Here is a 20,571-nt window from a genome sequence, read left to right as displayed (position 1 = left end):
AACTGACCTTTTCCAGTCCTGTGGCCACTGCTGAGTTTTCCAAATTTGCTAGCATATTGAGTGTAACACTTTCACAGCATCATTTCTTAGGATTTGAAATAGCTCAACTGGAATTCCATCACCTCCACTAGCTTTGTTTGTAGTGATGCTTCCTAAGGCCCACTTGACTTCATACTCCCAAATGTCTGGCTCTAGGTGAGTGATCACACATGGTGGTTATCTATGTCATGAAGATCTTTTTTGTATAGTTCTGTGTATTCTTGCTACGTCTTCTTAATATCTTCTGTGTCTGTTAGGTCCCAACCATTTCTGTCCTTTATTGTGCCCATCTTTGCATGAAGTGTTCCCCTGTTATCTCTACTTTTCTTTAAGAGATCTCTAGTGTTTCCAATTCTACTGTTTTCCTCTATTCCTTTGCACTGATCACTTAGGAAGGCTTTCTTATCTCTCCTTGTTATTTTTTCTAATAATCATCTATAGCAGCTGCCTATTAGCACCAGGGACCAGTTTCATGGAAGACAATTTTTCAACAGATGCGATTGAGGGAGATGGTTTCAGGATGGTTCAAGCACATTACATTTATTATGCCATTGACAGGAGCTGGAGCTAAGGCAGTAATGCTAAAGACAGGAGCAGATGCAAACACAGGTGAAGCTCACCTCCTGCTGTGCTGCCTGGTTCCATGACCTGAGGGTTGAGGACACCCTGATCTGCTCACAAAAAAAAAAAAAAATGAAAAAGAAAAAAAGTGAATCTCAGGGAGAATAGTAATGTTCCTAACTTACCCTATAAGTCCCCTACATACAAGCAAGTTCTGTTCAAAGAGTACAATCATAAGTCTAATTTGTTTGTAAGCCCCACAGTTAACTTTTTTGTGGTTGCTCTAGGTATTCCAGTACATATCTATATAACTTTCCACTTCTAGTTATGTTGACTATTTACTACTTCAAGTGAAGTATTGAACCTTTACTTCCTTTTACATCACTTTTCCCTGTCCTGTTTATAATGTCATTGTCTTTAATATCCCTAAGCACTTAGAACAACTGAATCAATCTGTGTTATAATTATTGCCTCAATCATTAATCATGACTCAGAAAACTCAGGAGAAGTAAAGTGCATTTTAGTTACCCATATTTTTGTTTGTTGCATGTACGCCCTTCCTGATATCCCACGTTTCCTTCTTTTACCATTTTCTTCTTGTTTAGAGAGTGCTACAGACTGAAATGTGTCTTTCCCAATTTCATGCATTGAATGAATGAACATATGCATGTGGTTAACTCTGGAGATAGGGCCTCTAAGTAGGAAATTAAGATTAATTGAGATCATAAGGGTAGGGCTCTGATGTGATAGGGTTAGTGGGCTTAGAAGAAGAGGCATCAGAGAATTTAAAAATCACTTGTCAACTGGCTCTTTGTCTCTCTCTCTCTCTTTCCACTGAAAAGAGGTCATGTGAGCAAACCGTCAGACGGCAGCCACCTTCGACAAGGCAGGAGGAGAAGCCTCACCAGAAACTGACAGTGCTGGCTCTCTGATCTCACGCTTACGCCTCAGAACTATGGGAAAATAAATGTTGTTTAAGTCTCTTAGGCTGTGGTATCTTGTTATGATATGAGTGCATGCTAAGTCAGTTCAGTCATGTCCGGCCCTGTGACCTTATGGATTGTAGCACACCAGAATCCTCTGTCCATGGGATTCTCCAGACAAGAATATTGGAGTGGGTTGCATGCCCTCCTCCAAACTAATATGCAGAGCTTTATCTACTCATTCTTTTAGTGTAGATCTGAAGCTGATAAAGTATCTTAATCTTCCTTCCTTGGAAAATGTCATAATTTTTTCTGCATTTTTGATGGGAATGTTCACTGCATGTAGAATTCTGGGTGAACAATTCTCTTCTTTCAGCATATTAAAAAAATGCCATGCTACTGACTTTTTATAAGAAATCTAAAGCTGTTTGATTTTTTTTTTTTTTACCATAGATAAAATTTTAATTCTCACTGTTTTTAAGACTTATATTTACCTTCAGTTTTCAGAAATTTAACTATGAAATGTCTTGGTGTGAATGTTTCTCGGTTTATACTGTTTAGATTTTTCTTGCTTCTTGAATCTACATTTATGTTTTTTGTTAAATTTGGTAAATTTTTAGTTATTGTTTTTTGTTTTGGTTTTTTTTTAAGCTTCATCTTCTTTCTCCTCACCTTGTGGGACTCTGATGACAAAAATATTTATTGTTTTTTGGTAATCTTAGATTGGGTGATTTTTGTTGCTTTATCTTCCAGTTTACTGATTCTTTACTCTGAACTCATCATTCTGCTGTTAGACCCATTCATTGAAGATTTTGAGTTTTTTATTTATTTACTTATTGAGGATGGGATTGGTATTGGGTTACTCAGTTTTAAAATTTTTCATTTGGTTTTACTTTGTATCTTCTGATTCTTTGCTGATACTTTTTATCTTCATTGTGTTTGTAATTACTTGTTGAAGCATTTTTACGAAGACTATGTTGAAATTTTTGTCAAATGATTCTAGTATTGTCATTGCCTCCATGTTGGCATCTATTGATTGTCTTTTTTTTATTCAGTTAGAGATGTTCCTATTTCTTGGCACAATGAAAGATGTTCTGTTAAAACCTGGACATTTTTCCTATTATCTTATGAGACTCTGGATCTTATTTAAGCCTGTTTTTGTTGGCTGTCTCTGCATAGACAGGAGATAGTGGCTCCTTGTTACTGCCAGGAGAGGATAGAAGTCCAGGTTTCCCATTTCTACTCAATTATCACGGAGAGGAGCTCCTTGTTACTGTTGGATGAATGCGGGAGTTCTAACTCCCCAGCTAGACACCTGTTGTCACCAAACTGGCTCAAAAGAGTAGTGTGCTTTATTATGGTTTCTCATGTGGCCTCCACTGACACCATGGGCAGTGGTGAAAGTCCTTTCAATGATGAAGTCCTGACTCTCCTCTAGAAAGGAAGAGGAGAGATTCCCTTTATTTCCAGGTGGGGTTGAAAGCCTAACAAGGGTGATTCATTTCCCTGAGTAGGGATTAAAATTACAACTTCCTACTCAGCCTTCTCTGACATCACCCTGGAGAGAGTTCTGGGTACCTCTCTATAATCTAACAAGAGTGGAAATCTAGGATCCTCATTTGGCCTTTGCTGCCTGGATTTGATGTAAGACCACTGTTTTCTCTGTGGTGCATTTGGCCAGATTAGAACAGTGATTATCTAAAAGTTTTCTTACTTGCCAGTCTGCCCCTTTTTTTGTCCTTTGGCTAAAGACAGCAAGCTTTTGTAGGGGATTTTTGTTTCCATATCTGCTGACATTTCTGGGTTTACAGCTTCAGCCCCACAATTTGAGATGTATGAGGTAAAAAGAAAACACACAAACTCATCACTGCATCATCCTTTGGGTTTCAAGATTCTTAGCTAGTCTGCCTTCTTCTCTTCAATCTTTCAAAGTCTCCTTATGCTTATTTATGTATAATGTCTGGGGTTTTCAGTTATACTAAATAGGAATAAACCTATTCTCTCTTTTCAGAAGCAGAAATTCAAAGATTGAATTTTAAAATCATCCTGGGAATAAATTTCGATCAAGTGCATATGTAGCTATGTGTCTTTGACTTAAAATAAGGGCTTTGAGACAAGGACTCATATAAGGGCAAGTAGAATATAATGATCTTGCTGAGGCAAAAGGATCAAACCACAGTGAAGATGAAGGCTTACCAACTCAACATGAGATGTTTGACTACAGAGAATAGACTTACCTCACTATTACAGTCCACATTCTAAAGCCTAGGAATGGCAAAACCACACAATAGTATCTCTTCCAGAATTCTATCATGAGCAGGAACAATCAGATTTTCAGCAGCCACCTGCTTAATACTAGTTTTATAACTTCTGTTAAGATTTAGTCCTAGGTGTTTTGGTCCAAATTTGGTTTGAGGGGCCTGTTTCATGAACATTTCATTTTGTTTCTGGATGTTCGGCCAATAAGAAAGATCTATTCCTTTAATTTTGAAAGTATAGAAACACATGAAGCAAAAATCAACCTAGGTACTCCCTTGTAGAGATGGTAAATGACATTTAAGAATAAATACAAGTATTACTGTGTTATGAACCATCTTAAAATTCCTTTGCGTTTACAACCATGGGCTCCTTCAGATAATCTGGTTATGGTGTGCGATGCCATAATGGCTGTTTCATGGTAAAGTCTTGTCTTGGAAAAAGACCTTGAAAACATTTATTCAGGTAATAGATGCCCTTTTGTAATAGGGAACAGGTTTAACAGAATAATGACTTGTTCCTATATAATAATCTGCATATTAGAATTTGAAGCAAAGTTCTTCTTCCAAATTTAATTATAAAGTAGAAAGGTTTTATTAATTTGTTCATTTTTTAAGTAGGAGACAGAACACATGCTTATGCAACTTCATATCCAAAAAAAAAGTGTAAATCCCAACCTTCTTGTCAAAGAATGTCCATTAATTAAAAATGGCTGTGTTGGTATTTTTAAAGTATCTCTTTACATATTGAACACTTGCTTTGGGTAAGAATTTGACAAACCAAAAGCATATCGCAAATTTTTTTTCAGGATTGTGTTCAATAAATGTCATCAGCATTTCAAAATGTTGAAGAAGTTCCTTGGTAGAGAAAGTGGGACACTGCTTTCAGTTTTCCAAACCACAGAGATGTGAGGGAGGAAATGTGAAGGACATACCCAAACAGGGAGTCAGTTTTGGTGACAAAGGGGCCAGAAAGACAGCCAAGTCCTCTACAATACAGGCCAAAATCAAAAGTACTCTGCAGTGCTACAGTGGTTCCTGCCAAATGTCTAGAAATGCTTTCATTAGCTATCTTTATTGGTGATTTTTATATGCCTCTAATCATGTGTCATCTGACTGAACTACAGCAGAGAAACCTACATTTAGTTTGTCCCTTGAGCAATATTATGTGGTTTCAAAACCACAGCTGTAGGAAGAGGAAATCCATTTGATGTTTCCATTGGTGTATTATTCAAGTTCAGTCCATTAGCAACCGTTTTAGATGGTGAAATACCAATATGCTGTGCTGGTGGGAGCCCTGGACTAATAAATGACTTGAATTTGAGTTCTTATTACCACTGATGACACAATGCTTTTCTAAGTACTTCCTTATTTGTAAACTAGAAAAATAACAAAAGCTGCTCTGAGTACCTTGCTGGGTGGCTCCAAGGAACAACAACAAAAGAAAATATTTCTGAAGGGAAATTCACACCAAAGCAGTCATGAAACCTTTAAACAGCAGAATGTCAAGTGGTTCTAGCTGGAGACTAAATTGGCACAAAGGTGCAAGAGAGGATATTTGTTAGTGTAAATGTTGGGAAAACAGTATGTGAACTTAAATCTGTACAGTAGTTATATTTCTTTAGGCAGCATTCACCTTGAAAGCTGTTCTTCTTTTTTTTTTTCATTTATTTTTATTAGTTGGAGGCTAATTACCTTACAATATTGTAGTGGTTTTTGTCATACATTGACATGAATCAGCCATGGAGTTACATGTATTCCCCATCCCCGATCCCCTCTCCCACCTCCCACTCCACCCGATTCCTCTGGGTCTTCCCAGTGCACTAGGCCCGCCCAGGAACATCAAGGTACAGGTGCATTCACACATACACACAAACACACACACATGCAAACTGGCCCAATACTAATTTAATACTATCTGAATGTCTGCTCTGTATCAGCTGCTGTGCTCAGGAATAAAAGGGAAAGCAATTCCAATATAGACTTTCCTTCCGTGGAGCTTACATTATGATGAAGAAGACATGTAATTCCACTCTAACCTTCAAAATTGTGCAGTGACAACATAAATTGCAGAAAGCAGAATTAATCTGTTATCAGCATTTATTATGTTAGCATGAATATATTAGTGCACGTATTATTTTTTTAATTAAAAAATAATTTCAGTGTTATTGTCTCATTCCCTTGCTAGCATTAAATACACATAATTAATAGCTTTTGTTGTTGTTATTGATGTTGTTCAGGCGCTCAGTTGTGTGACTCTTGGCGACCCCATGGAAAGCAGCATGCCAGGCTTCCCTGTCCTTCACCATATCCTGGAGCTTGCTCGAACTCATAACCATTGAGTCAGTGATGCCATCTAACCATCTTGTCCTCTGCCATCCCCTTCTCCTCCTGCCTTCAATCTTTCTCAGCTTCAGGGTCTTTTCCAATGAGTTGTCTCTTCACATCAGGTAGCCAAATTATTGAAGCTTCAGCATCAGCCAAATTATTGAAGCTTCAGCATCAGTCCTTCCAATGAATATTTAGGGTTGATTTCCTTTAGAACTGATGGGTTTGATCTAACCTTAAGTCTAATTAATATATAGTAATTGACATTATATCTCAGCAATTTAAGCTCCATAGTATTCAAAGTGAAAGAAAGTGAAAGTGAAGTCACTCAGTCGTATCCAACTCTTTGTGACCCCATGGACTATAGCCTACCAGGTTCCTCCATCCATGGGATTTTCCAGGCAAGAATACTGGAGTGGGTTGCCATTTCCTTCTCCAGATAGTATTCAAAAGGTAATGTTAAACTAGAAAAGAAAAAATATATATATATCCAAAAGTGGCCAAGGGAATTTTGTGTTCTCTTTTCTTGAGATGGTTAGCATGTATTCAGTTTTCAATGAGAAACATGATTTTTCTATATCTTTATTTAGAAATTAAAAGAATGTCAAGTCAACAAGGGGAAGACAACAGTATCTTTCTTCGTTATCAAATTAGATAAGCTAGAGTTAGATCTTCTAGAATTCTGTTTTCTATATTTTTCTGGATGAGAGTAGACCAAAGAGAAATTGCATAGGATTTGAACAGGAAGCCAAGCAATGCCTTTTAACTTCTGAAGGCCACTAGCAGCAACGTGTGGAAAGAAATGTCAAAAATAAAGACAGCATTAGATCAATAAAGTGGTGAATTCAACAGCCCAGAAAGTTATGAATTGTTGACCCGGGATGATAGCTGTGTAAACATGAAAGTAACCAGTCTGGACCAGTCATACAGACATGGGCTTCGGCAGCAAAGTCTCCAGGCAAAAAAAAAAAAAAAGAGCTCTGTGGAATAGATAGCATGATTGAGATAGACACAAAATCAAAGGCTGAATAAAAGGAAAAAAAATCAATCCAAAAATCCAAGTAAAGCTAACATCTGTATAAGCAATTATGCACAAATTACTGGTCCAAATTAAAAAAAAAAAAAAAGCAGTCTATGACCTTTCCGAGGAAAATGGAATGGATTTTAAGCAATAGATAGAATGAACAAAAAGCTAGATGACCTGACAAAGAAAACATATGTTTCTTCTTTCTAACAAGAAAAACAAAATAAAAGCATTTAGAAATTTTTGAGCATTTGGAACCTCAGTAAGAAATGAGAATTGATTTGAGCATTCTTCTAGCAATCTCAATGGAATTATGTCAATGTCAATAGGAGACATAATTACATCACACCACTTGACACTGTTGTAAAGGTTATTTAGGTAGACATATGTATTTAATTGCAATTTATGTTTTTCAACTTTTAGAATCAGCCTATATAATACCCAGATAACTAAATTCTTAACACAAAACAGAATATAAATGAAATCAACACTGAGGAAATAAGAACCATAAGACATTATGATGATGCTTCATATTAAAATATATTATCATAACAGATCAAGTCTTAGAAAACAAGAATAAGGACACCATGAAATGTACTTTACTGGCTACAAATTTTTGAGAAAATAGCATCACATCCAGTATGGTCTGGAGTCAGGATATTATTCCATATAATTGTACTCTGTAACATAAAAATAATTTAGCATAGAGTATAAAGCATTAGGGATTTCCCTGATGGCCCAGCAGTAAAGAATCTGCCTACAACACAGGATTTGCAGGAGACACAGGTTCGATCCCCTGGTTGGGAAGATCCTCTGGAGGAGAGCATGGCAACCCACTCCAGTATTCTTGCCTGGAGAATCCCATGGACAGAGGAGCCTGGTGGGCTGCAGTCCATAAGGTCGCAAAGGGTCAGACACGACTGAAGTGACTTAGCATGCATGCACATAAAGTATTGATCCTCTATGTTCCTTGAAAACCTTGTTTTCTTTGAAGGTGACTTTTATAGGTTGAATGTTTGTGTGCTCCTGCCTCTAATTCATGGCTTGAAGATTTAACCCCAATGTGATTGTACTGGAGATGGGGCCTCTAAGAAAACAATGAAGGTTAAATGAAATCATAAGGGATTGTGTTCTAACAGGACTAGTATCGTTATAAGAGATATCAGAACTCTCTCTCACACACACATACACACTCTCCTCATGCAAGCGCTGAGGAAAGGCCATATGAGGCCATATGAGGATCTAGCGAGATGGCCAGAAAGGGAGTTCTCACCAGAAGCAGATTGGCCAGACATTGACCTTGGGCTTCCAGCCTTCAGAACTCTGAGAAAACAAATTTCTGCTTTAAGCCACTCAGTTTACAATATTTTGTTCTGGCAGCCCGAGCTACAGCAGAGACCAATGTAGGCTTAAAAAGTTGAAGAGAAACTAAATGCCCCATGTTTCTAGTTGAATCATGTTATCTCCCTGTTTATTTGATTTATACTTGTTTTGTTTTTTAATGTTTGATACCAGAGTTTTCCTGATGAAAGGAGAAAGATTTCTAATTCACCAAGAGAACATTTCTGAAAAAATTGAATGTCAAAATCATTTAAGTGCAGTATCACTTCTGTTTCCTATTAGTAATGATTTTTCTCTCTTGTTGCCATTTTATGCATTAATATTTAATTATAAAATAACTTCTAGTTACAGAAAAGTTGTTAAAAATTTACCAAAAAAACTCTCTTACTTCCTCCAGCCATATTCAAAAATTAACATTTTGCCCAATTGCTCACTCATTCTGTCTCTCTCCCTCTCTTCCTCTTTTCCCATTTTATGTATACATGTAAATAACATGAGAATATAAACATACAAACCTAAAGCTTTGAGATTAAGTTGCAGATATCACACTTCCTACTTCCTGACTACTTTAGAATGTTCTTTCCAAGATCAAGGACATTCTCATATATACGCGCCTTCATGACTATGAGCTTTCTTCTGTCTTTCTCTACGACCTTCCCATAATTTTGCAGATTGTATTTGGTTAGTCTTGTTCCCATCCACAAACACATACCAGATTCTGAATGTGGGAATCTAGGTAGAACAAGAAAGTATAGGTGTTTATATAAGAATCCATGAATTCCGTTGCCATGGTGGAATTATAAATAGGAGACTGATGAAAATTCAAGTAGAAATAACCAGGCAGTCTTCTCCACTTAGAACTGTACCCAAATCTGTATACAGTGCTTTGAAATGAAATAATAATACCATGCATTTTCATATCATAGACAAATAACTCCTCATTCCATTTTGTTTTCCTCTTTTTCCTTTCTAGTTCTTTATGAAAGATATCCAAAAATTGATCTTCACTGAAAAACAACACTAAAATCAAGCAGAAGATTGTTTTGGCAAAACATATTGGACTGATAAAAGACTAATTAGTGTATTTGAGTTCAGGCCTCAGGACATTTTTTTCAAATGTTTTCATTTGTATTCAGGATTTTGAATGTACCTCTCTTTTATTTTGAAACACATGCTTGTTTTGGAGGAAAACTTTGGCAACATGTCAAAGAAAAAGTTATAGCCAAATGATTTAAATAGTGCTTATCAAGAATCTTTGATAAGTTTTTCTCTCCTACCACTATAAAATCTAGAAAAACACAATTCAGGGAGGTGTTCAGTCTTAAACAGAAATGCTGCAGCTTTGAACTGCATTAAAATCAAAAAGTACCTTTCTAGCTCTTACTTGAGACTTCTTGGTAATATAAATTCAAACAGAACACTCATAAAACACTGGTCTGTTTCTTTCATCTCATAAAGTTCTGTACTCTGTTAAACATTATGGTTGTTTTGTACATCAGCGTATTCACTTAACTCATGGATGCAATGAGAAAGTGAACATTTTTTAGTTATTCAACTAAGATGTGGGTTTCCCTGGTGGCTCAGATGGTAAAAGATTTGCGTGCAGTGCAGGAGACCCGGGTTTGATCCGTGGGTTGGGAAGATCTCCTGGAGAAGGAAATGGCAACCCACTCCAGTATTCTTGTGTGGAGAATCCCATGGACAGAGGAGTCTGGCAGGCTACAGTCCATGGGGTCACAAAGAATCGGACATGACTGAGTGACTAAACATGCATGCAACTAAGATGTAAGGCGATTCTTCAAAAGACTGAGTCAGAGTTGAAAGATTGAGTAGTGAACACCACCTCAAAGAGCAATGATAAGGCTCCATCTTTCTCTATAATTAAGTTGATCTCCTATTAAAAAAAAGCTGATCTCCCTATTAGAATAGGAAAAATTATATTGCATGAATTACTGATCCACAAGATGTTAGAAAATATGTTTAAAAATTAATGTGGAGACATGACATACCCATTTATTTGTTTTCCATCTTTCTTGAGATATGCATAATTGACCTATAACACAGTTAGGGGTTAAGTTTGAGGAGTACAATGTCTTGATTTAATACACTCATCTATTGCAAAATGATTACCACCACAGCATTAGCTAAAACCTAAATCATATTACCTAAATATTATTTGTGTGTGTGTGTGTGTGGTGAAGACACTTAAGATCTACTCTGCAAGCAACTTTCGAGTATGTAATATAGTATTATTAACATAACAACTATGCTGTACATTAGATCCCAGAATTTATTCATCTTATAACTAAAAGTTTGTGTTCTTTGACCAATATCTCCCCATTTTCCCTCTCTCCCACTCTGATAACTGTCATTCTACTCTTAGCTTCTAGTGGTTCAGCTTTTTATATTTCACATGTAAGCGGTGTCATATAATATTTGCCTTTCTCTATCTGACTTCACTTACAGTAATGCCCTCAGGGTCTCTACATGTTTTCACAAGTGGTAAGTTACCCTCTTTCTCATGACTGAGTAATACCCATACTACATACATCTCCTTTATCCATTCATCTGTTGACACAGTCATCTGTTGACAACATCTGCTGTTTCCATATCTTGGCAATTGTGAATAATGCCACAATGAGCACAGAGGTGCAGAAATCTCTTCAAAACCCTGTTTTCATTTCCTTTGGATATATAGTCAGCTATAGGGTTGCTCAATCATATAGTAGTTTGAACCTCCATACTAAATATATTTCATAGTGACTACACCAATTTACATTACCATCAACAGTCTACAAGCATTCCCTTTTCTTCTCTTTTCCACAATTATAAGATGTTTTGATATATTCACGTAAAATTTGTATTTTTAAGTAAGAAAATATGGTGTCAATATAGACTTTAGACTTTGGGTAAAATTGCAACTAAAATCATACACTAAAATGATACCTGTTGAGTTTACTTTTTCTAACTTTAAATATTATAACCATTATTGAAACTCATAAGATGGGGAACAGATGTACATCCATGGCTGATTCATGTCAATGCATGGCAAAAACCACTACAATATTGTAAAGTAATTAGCCTCCAATTAAAATAAATAAATTAAAAAAAAAAAGAAACTCATAAGAATGAGTAACTGTTAAAGTATGACAATGATTCACTGTGACCCTCTAGTAAATTACTAAACAAATTCTTTTAAAAAAAAAATTCACTTTCCTTTTCTATGTAAATTACAAGAAGCCAGTATAATGTGCTTTTTCATATACACTTTTTTTCTTTTGTGAGATATACTATCACCTTGAAGTTTGTGGATATTTAGTGTCTCAACAATTACCCACCATTGTTGCCCTTTACTAAATTTTCTAAACTTTGATGAGGGAAGTGACTTAAAAAGAGCAACTCTGCCCTCTGGTGTTCTCTGAAATCAAGGGTAGCTGCTTGCTTCTGGGAAATCACCCTATTTTGAAAGTTGTAACTCTGAATCAAACTTCTAGACTAATCAGCTGTGCCCTTCCCCCTGTTCCTTTTTTCCAAACTTGCACAAACCAGTCATGGAAGCTGGTTACTTTATCTGTACCTATGCCAGGGTTAGAACTCATTCTTTAGGATTTTTACTAAGATTTGTAGAGCCAAATAACAAAACTTTAATTGAAACTGTACATTATTCTGTTTGAAATTTTAATTTAAACATATTTTTAAGCTTAGGATATATTTATGCATCTGAATTGCTGAATGGCTAGTTGATAATTGAACCACAGAGATTGTGTTGTGCTATATTTTAAAAAACAAATAGTAAGAACAGTAAAAGCAAACAAGCTTATAATTTTTAAACATGACAACTTTTAGGAGCTAGGAAAAGTTGCATGTGTTTTTTGAACTCAGATAATTGATAGAAGTAAGCTATCAAACTTTTGTAAACTTCTTTTTGGGATTAAAAGACAAACCACCAGCAAAGAACCCATCAATAACAATGAAATAATCACTAAATTAACTGATGTCCCTACTCTTATAGTGGAAAGTGCTAGGAAATAATGCAAATGTTTAGAGGTTTCCAGTTTATCATTTCCCCCTAGAAAGACAGCATAGAAGATGAAACCCTATAAAAGTTGGCCTGGACTTATGAGTCTGTTTTCCCTTGAGACTTACATTACTGAACGCATTACAGTCCATTACATGAACTGAACATTACATTACATTACTGAACTTACATTATCATTCTGTTCCCTTTTGTGTATTTATTTTCAAGTTGAGGATGTAAGTTAGCATTCATAGAACCAAGATTAAAAATGGGTATTTTTAACCTTATAAGTCTATGGAAGAGCTTCATCAGAAACTTATTCATATATACACATAGTGGTTGAGGTAGAAACCATCATTGATTTTCACCTGATTTCCAAAGAAGTCCATGACCCACCCCCACACCCCTCCCAAAAAAGAAAAAAAAAAATAATAACCATGAAAAAAATACCTCAGATTTTGACTCTGATCCCCGAGAGCGAATCCTAACAGTTTACATGGCATGCTACCGCCATCTTGTGTCCACCCGGTATCTGCTTTCATCAAAAGTCCCGGCTGGAAGGACGCCTCAGAGACATTCCGGATCCAGCCTGGAGGGCACGGCAGACACTTCAGGGAGCAGAACGCAGAAAAAGAGTGAACTTCAGTCTGTAGGTCCCTTAAACCATCACTAGAATTCTAATACTTAAGTACTTAACAATGTGCAAGGTATGCAGAATTAAAGACTTATCCCCAGTAGTTAGTTTTAAATGACTGGTGCTTGAAGCAGAAATTAGAACTGGCAGGATTTCCATAGAATTTCTAACTGGTAACGTTATAAGTGAAGGCAAGAAGATATCACTGTCTCACTGAGATCCTGCAAAAAAATTTCAAACCTTGGAGCCCTAATATTCTATCTAGGTGGTTCTGGATATTCACTCAACATGAATTGGTTTCAAAACTTTCTAAAGTTTAGGCATTTCAACTTGGGGGAAAAAAATGCTCAGGTTTCCTACACAAAATTAAGAGTTTCTCAGCCTGGTAATTTCTCATTATGTGGCCAAATTGATATGATATTTCACTACTGTATTTAAGTGTCCAAAAGTTATTTCAGCTCTTACTTATTCTTGTAGTCTAAGAAATGTAAAATTATCCATGAATGTTAGAAAGAAAATACAAAAGTTCCCATTGGTAGCCTACCAATTCAATGTTTACCTGCCAATTCCCGAAACATACAGCCCTTTATATATTTTTTAATATTATTAACTTGTCAGCTACATGAGAAGATGATTAAAGAGAGCTGCCAACTGCCCTTGAGTAACAAGTATATTCTGGACCCAATGAAGGAATAAACTATTAAGTTTCTTTCTCATTATTGTGACTACAAAATTATCTCAGGAAAACTTATAAAGGCCATGGCAGAAATTGTGGAATTATTTCCAGCCAGCACAGAATTTCTATTTAAGAGGGAATTTGAAGTAACCCTTCGATTAGAAAGGTATTTTGAAGACTAGACTTGAACTTGATTTTGAATAGCGAAGCAGTAATGGGGGAAGGAGATTCTTATGTGGAGGGCGTGACTCACTGTAACTTTTGCTAGATTCCAAAGCACTCTGCTAGAAAGGTGGTGTTTGGCCTCATAGTACTAGAATTAAAAGAACAGGCAGAAATAATTAGTTTCAAAATAAGCACAAATAAAGTCACCTTCTCAGGAGAAATTCACATTATATTTTTACCTGGGGGATGGCAGAGACAGATGAGTATAATTCAAAACTTTCATTTGAAAAGCATTACTCATATTCTCTCAATCAAATCACCCTCATCTGAGTCTTTGATCCTATAATTAATTGGCTTCCCCAACATGTTAGGATTCCTCAAGGAATCTAAGAATTGTCTCCGGTAGGAGCCTCGGTGAAAATAAACCACACAGGGATTCAAGTCTCTGAACCACTCAGTTTTCCACGAACAAACATCTCTGTGCCATGTACCTGTCTGGGAATTCTCGAGGGAGGGCAGGCAAGCTCTCCATGTTGGCAATACTATTGTTGGGATCCTGTATTGCTCCCGGCTTGCCCATCTGATAGCCTCTCCCAGAGGAAGAGCTGCAGGAACTGATAGACGCTTTCCTTCCACTTCATGCTTCTTGACCAATGAAAACAAAGTGCAGAAGCGGAAAAATCAGTAATCACATAACAAAAGGCCTCGGGCATAAAAATCTTTCATTTTGGACAGTGGAAACTTGATTATGCTACATCCTCTCTGAATTTTGCTTAGAAATCACAAAAACAGTACTGGAAAAAGCATCAGAGCCACGTGTCCGGTTTCCTGCCCCCAGGGGTCTGTTCTACGGGTCCCCCGCCTCACTGGTCACCCCAGACTGAGAGCATAGATGTTCTTTTTGGCCATCTTTCCAGCACTTTGATTCAGGTGGCTGAGTTCTCCATGCCTGATTCCATAGCTGTAGCATCCCTTCTCCCAAAGACATTGACCGAATTTTGACTCAAAACTTCTCTTTACGCCCATGGTGGCCTTCAATGCTAATCTGTCAAGTCATTCTCCTGATGTGATTCTGACTTCTCTGAGTACTGCCCTTGTATCTGTGCACTACATCAGCCTTGCAAAAAAAAAAGATAGACTTCTCAAGGCCTCGCCCAGCCTCCACTCTTGATGATTTCTGCATTGTCTTCCCAGCAACTGGACCAGGCTGCTGCTTTTTCTCCAGCACTACCCAATGGCCAGGATGAAGTCAACTCACCTCAATTCCTTTCTGCCTCAGAATAAGCTTCTTGTGTATCCAAAGCATGTTTGTTGTTGTTCAGTCGCTAAGTCGTATCTGATTCTTTGTGACCCCATGGACTGCATGCTCCAGGCTTCCCTGTCTTTGACTATCTCCTGGAGTTTGCTCAAACTCATGTTCACAGAGTTGATGTTGGTATCCAACCATCTCATCTTCTGTCATCCCCTTCTGTTCCTGCCTTCAATTTTTCCCAGCATCAGGGTCTCTTAAAACGAGTCATCTCTTCACATCAGATTGGCAAAGCATTGGAACTTCAGCACCAGTCCTTCCAAGGAATATTCAGGGTTTATATCCTTTAGGATTGGCTGGTTTGATCTCCTTGCTGCCTAGGACACCTTGGAGAAGTTAAAATAACTTTTGACCCCACTCTGGATTACAGGGAAGAAATGTCAGTTCCAATGTTCTCCGAAGTATTTCTCCCAGAAGTCATTCATTTTTCAGGGAACACTTAGTGGCTTTTATTCCTAAACTGAGATCAGTGAAATTAAGATGCAGAGCAAGCCTGTCCCCATGTGACATTGGTATCACTAAAATGCATGAGCATCAACATGAATGGTGAAATTGTACTTTTCTCTGAGTTGCTGGAAGAGGGAGTAATTTTTGTTTAAATAGGTCTCATGCTCATTCCAAAGTAGTTGAGCACATGTATATTTTCTAACCACTCTGTATTTTTAAAGAAAATTTCTTTTGTTGTTACTTATTTACCAAAAGCCACATTTTATGACTTCAAACCTTCTTCATCCTTTAAAGTTGACATGAATTTGGTTCTTTGTGATTGATCTCAGGGCCTTTCTGACTGTGGTAATATCAGGAGCCAATATCAATTTCTTTCAAAAAGGATCAAAGAAAGATTCATTCTCTGTTCCCATAAAAACAGTTTTTAGAAACCTCTTCCCTCCTAGCATTCATCTTAAAAGAAATTTAAATAAAAAGTAGAGCAAACTTTTTTATCCTTGAATACAATTGCACTTTTACAATTTCAAAGAAATTGAGCTTTTCTTATTTTGTCTGTATTCTACAATTAGATTAATGCTATTTTTGTCATTTGCAAGAAAATATTTTGTAAAACCGGTTTATTATCAGACTTCCCTGATGATCCAATGGCTAAGAATCAGACTGCCAGTGGAGGAGACACAGGTTTGATCCCTGCACAGGGAAGATTCCACATGCCATTGGGCGTCTAAGACCATGCACCCCAACTACTGAACAGAGAAGCCACTGCAATGAAAAGACCATGCCCTCAAATAGAGAGTATCCCCACCCTCTGCAACTAGAGAAAGCACTCAAGCATCACCGAACACCAAGTGCAGTCAAAAATAAAATAGTAAATTGATAATTTTTCAATTAAAAAATAGGCTTATTATCATTTACCTTCCAAATGTGTGATTCTATGTGGATATGTATATGTGTGTATTTTAGGGTGAAGTGAGGTATAGCACACTTAAAGAATTTTTGAAAAGAAGCCCTAGGGAACAGGGTCTTATCACAATCACTTCTGGAAGAATAAAGGCCATCCAAGACCTCCTGCCTCCCTGTAATGAACAAGCTGGGTGTTATCATTATTCACTTCCCTACAGATAAAAGAAACCTAACAATGTTTTAGAGAGCATTGGAAAGGGAAGGTCCACTTCTGTCTCACGCTCCAACCCCACAAACTCATTAAATTGGTTCTATTTCTTTGTGCTGTTTTCATAGGACCATGATCATCTATTTCGGGGACTCAGTGGTAAAGAATCCACCTGCCAATGCAGGAAATGTGTATTCAATCCCTGTGTTGGGAAGATTCCCCTGGAGGAGGTCATGACAATGCACTTCAGCATTCTTGCCTGGGAAATCCCATGGACAGAGAAGCGTGTTGGGCTGCAGTCCATGGGATTGCAAAAGTCGGACATAACTGAGAGACTAAGCACCATTTATTTTCCATTCTGAAATCTAAGAAATGGAAAATTTGGGTTTTTTCCCCAATTCATTTAGTGCAAAATCTGAATTAAAGTTATGCATAGTCTTTATTTTATCCCAATTAGTTGTTACCTTTCATTGCGAAAGTATGAGTATATCTGGTTACAAGTTAGAGGTATATATACCGTAACACTTATCAAAATCTGAAGTTGTAAAATTTCTGAATTCCAAAATTTATATGGCCCTAAGATTTTTAGGGACTTCGCCGGTGGCTCAGACAGTAAAGCATATCAGAGATTTGACCTATGTTGAACAACACAATCACTTCTGGAAGAAGGAAAGCACACAAAGAGGGTCTTAGTAGATCACTGGTTCCTAGCTAGCAATAGAGATGGCGTGAAGACTTTGCTTAGAGACAAACATGGGGACTAGAAATTATGAGAGGAGTGAAAGAAAAAAGAGATGAGAGAGAATGGACCTCAGGTGGCACATACAGCTTACATCAAAATGTGGCATCATTTCAAAAGAAACTTTGCTCCAGATCATCATCGTTGTTGTTTAGTCTGTCATGTTCACTGCCTCTGCGGCCCCATGGACTATAGCCCACCAGGTTCCCCGGTCACGGGCTTTCCCAGGCAGGAAAACTGGAGCAGGTGGCCATTCCCTTCTCCAGAGGGTCTTCCCGACCCAGGAATCGAACCTGCATCTCCTGCATCTCCCACATGGGCAAGTAGATTCTTTACAACTAAGCCACCTGGGAACCAAGAAGCAAAAGTAAGATACTCTTCTTCCGGACCTTCCTAGCACTCTAAGCTGTTGATTCCACACTTTTGTATGTAGATCTGGTGTGTTTGCTGCAACATTAAGAGGGATAGACGGGATTCTACTACATTACAAGCCTGCAAAAATTCAACCATGCTTTATCCTACTGAAATTTGAATTAACAAATTCCAAAATAAATTCTAAGGATAGAGTTTAAGAAGTTTAAGAAGTTCAGATCTTCCAGACACATAGGTTCTCATGTGAAAAAATAGTAATAAACTTAGGGCTACAGTAAGAAACGAAATATCAAATAAGTGACTGAAATCTATGATGGTAGAAAACTTGATGGCTATAAGCTAACACTAAAGAAATTAATCCAGACTTCTGAAAATTTGGCCACACATCTACCTCCCTTTCTTAAACATTATACATCTGTGAGTGTGTGCTCAGTCATGTCCAACTCTTTGTGACCGCCTTGACTGTAGGCCACCAGGCTCCCCTATCCATGGAATTTTCCAGGCAAGAATACTGAAGTGGGTTGCCATTTCGTACTCCAAGGGATCTTCCCAACCCAGGGATTGAACCAACATATCTTGCATCTCCTGCCTTGGCAAGCATATTCTTTGCCACTGTGCCACTTAGACACTATATATACTTGAAATACCATTTTGAATAACTCACTTATTTCTATTAAACATTTGAAAGGCAAAAGAAAGAAGTTGTTTAAATTTGGTAAACAAATCTTTCAAATGTCATAAATTTATTCTAAGCTGTGCTCAGCATCTACTGATGTTCTGATATATTATTTTGAGTATGCCAAAAGCTGAAGCATATATTATCAAGAAGCATTTTAAACAATTGAGGGTTTATTATGCTTTGTTCTTCAAATATTTTCTAATTGTTGGCCTAAATGGGAAGCTTCATATCAACTATAAAAAATTTGATTAAGAAGTCAAAAATGCCTAAGTTGGAATCACATAACGTAACTGATTTACTAATATCCTGGGATGCATATTTTTAAATATATTTAGGGGAAAGAGCCTTTCAGTTACAATTTGATTATGGACATAGAATTGTAATCAAGCCCTAGTGCACTCTGTCACTTTTTAATTTCCCAGACACACATAGATAGGGTTTTGATTTGGTCACATCCTCAGGAATTCAGTGTGGCTCACTGTTGAGTGGAATCTTGGATACGCTCATTTAGAGCTGGACGGGGAAATGACCAAAAGAGATCTAACAGAAAACAGATTTTGCCATATGGCTCCTAACCATTTGCCCTTTGAAGCTCAGTTAGAGATCTGAGATACTACAGGGATGTTTTTCTTTTGTCATGAAAGATTTGTCTAGGAAGACAGCAGAAGCCACGAATTTGACATGTTGGTCAAAATACAAGAAGTACAAGCCAACAGATGGGAAAGCAGAGGGCCCACAGCTGCTTCAAATGAAGCCCTATGGTGTCGAGCATCGTTCAAAGGGGGCCAGTCTCAAAATAAAGGCATAGATATCTTCTCTCCATCACTAAACAACTCTGTAGATCGTGGCTCATGAGAGACCTTCTATTCACATTGATTCTGATGATCCCTTATTAAATATCAATGTTTGGTCAGTAATCATATTACTCTTGAGAGTCCCTTGGACTGCAAGGAGATCTAACCAGTCCATCCTAAAGGAAATCAGTCCTGAATATTCATTGGAAGGACTGATGCTGAAGCTGAAACTCCAATATTTTGGCCAGTTGATGCAAAGAGCTGTTTCTTTGGAAAAGACCCTGATGCTGGGGAAGATTGAAGGCAAGAGGAGAAGTGTACAACAGAAGATGAGATGGCTGAATGGCATCATCGACTCAATGGACATGAGTTTGAGCAAGCTCCAGGAGTTGATGATGGACAGGGAAGCCTGGCGGGCTGCAGTCCATGGGGTCGCAAAGAGTCAGACATGACTGAACGGCTGAACTGAACTGAACTGAACTGAACTGAATCATAATATAAAGGGATATAATCAGTACTGTATGAAAATTGGCTAATGAACACTTTCATTCTTTGGTCTATTACCCCTAGAATTAGGCAATAATCTTCACTTTTTTGTTCTATTTATTTGTTTTAAAAATTTTGGCAACTATGCATTTGCTACCCTGACCTGAGATTTTTTTAAATACATAATAAAATATATCAAGTCCAACCTCTACTTAACTAAAATTTATTAAGCTTTCAAAATTCCATTTTAAGCCATCACACACAATCACTTTTTTAAGAGAGAAAATTCAGAAAATATTAGCATGCCCATACACCACATTTTTTTATTCATGATTTATATATTGTGATAAAAGCAAATGCACTCCTGAAATATAGGGAAATACTTTATGAATAAAAAACTGTCAGAAAATTGACACTGTTGTTGGATTTTTTTAGGCATTAAAATAATTGTCTCTCAGGTATGAATGTGTCATATTAAGATAATAAAGGGTAATTAAAATAAAACAATTGCTCCCTGGAAAGAAAGCTATGACAAACCTAGAAAGTGTATTAAGAAGCAGAGGCCTCATTTTGCTGACAAAGGTTTGCGTAGTCAAAGCTACGGTTTTTCCAGTAGTCATGTACAAGTGTGAGAACTGAACCAGAAAAAAGGTTGAGTGCTAAAGAATTG

Source organism: Cervus elaphus, chromosome 31, assembly GCF_910594005.1.
Source record: "Cervus elaphus chromosome 31, mCerEla1.1, whole genome shotgun sequence".
In the NCBI taxonomy this organism is placed as follows: domain Eukaryota; kingdom Metazoa; phylum Chordata; class Mammalia; order Artiodactyla; family Cervidae; genus Cervus; species Cervus elaphus.
Note: the sequence above shows the minus strand (reverse complement) of the source record.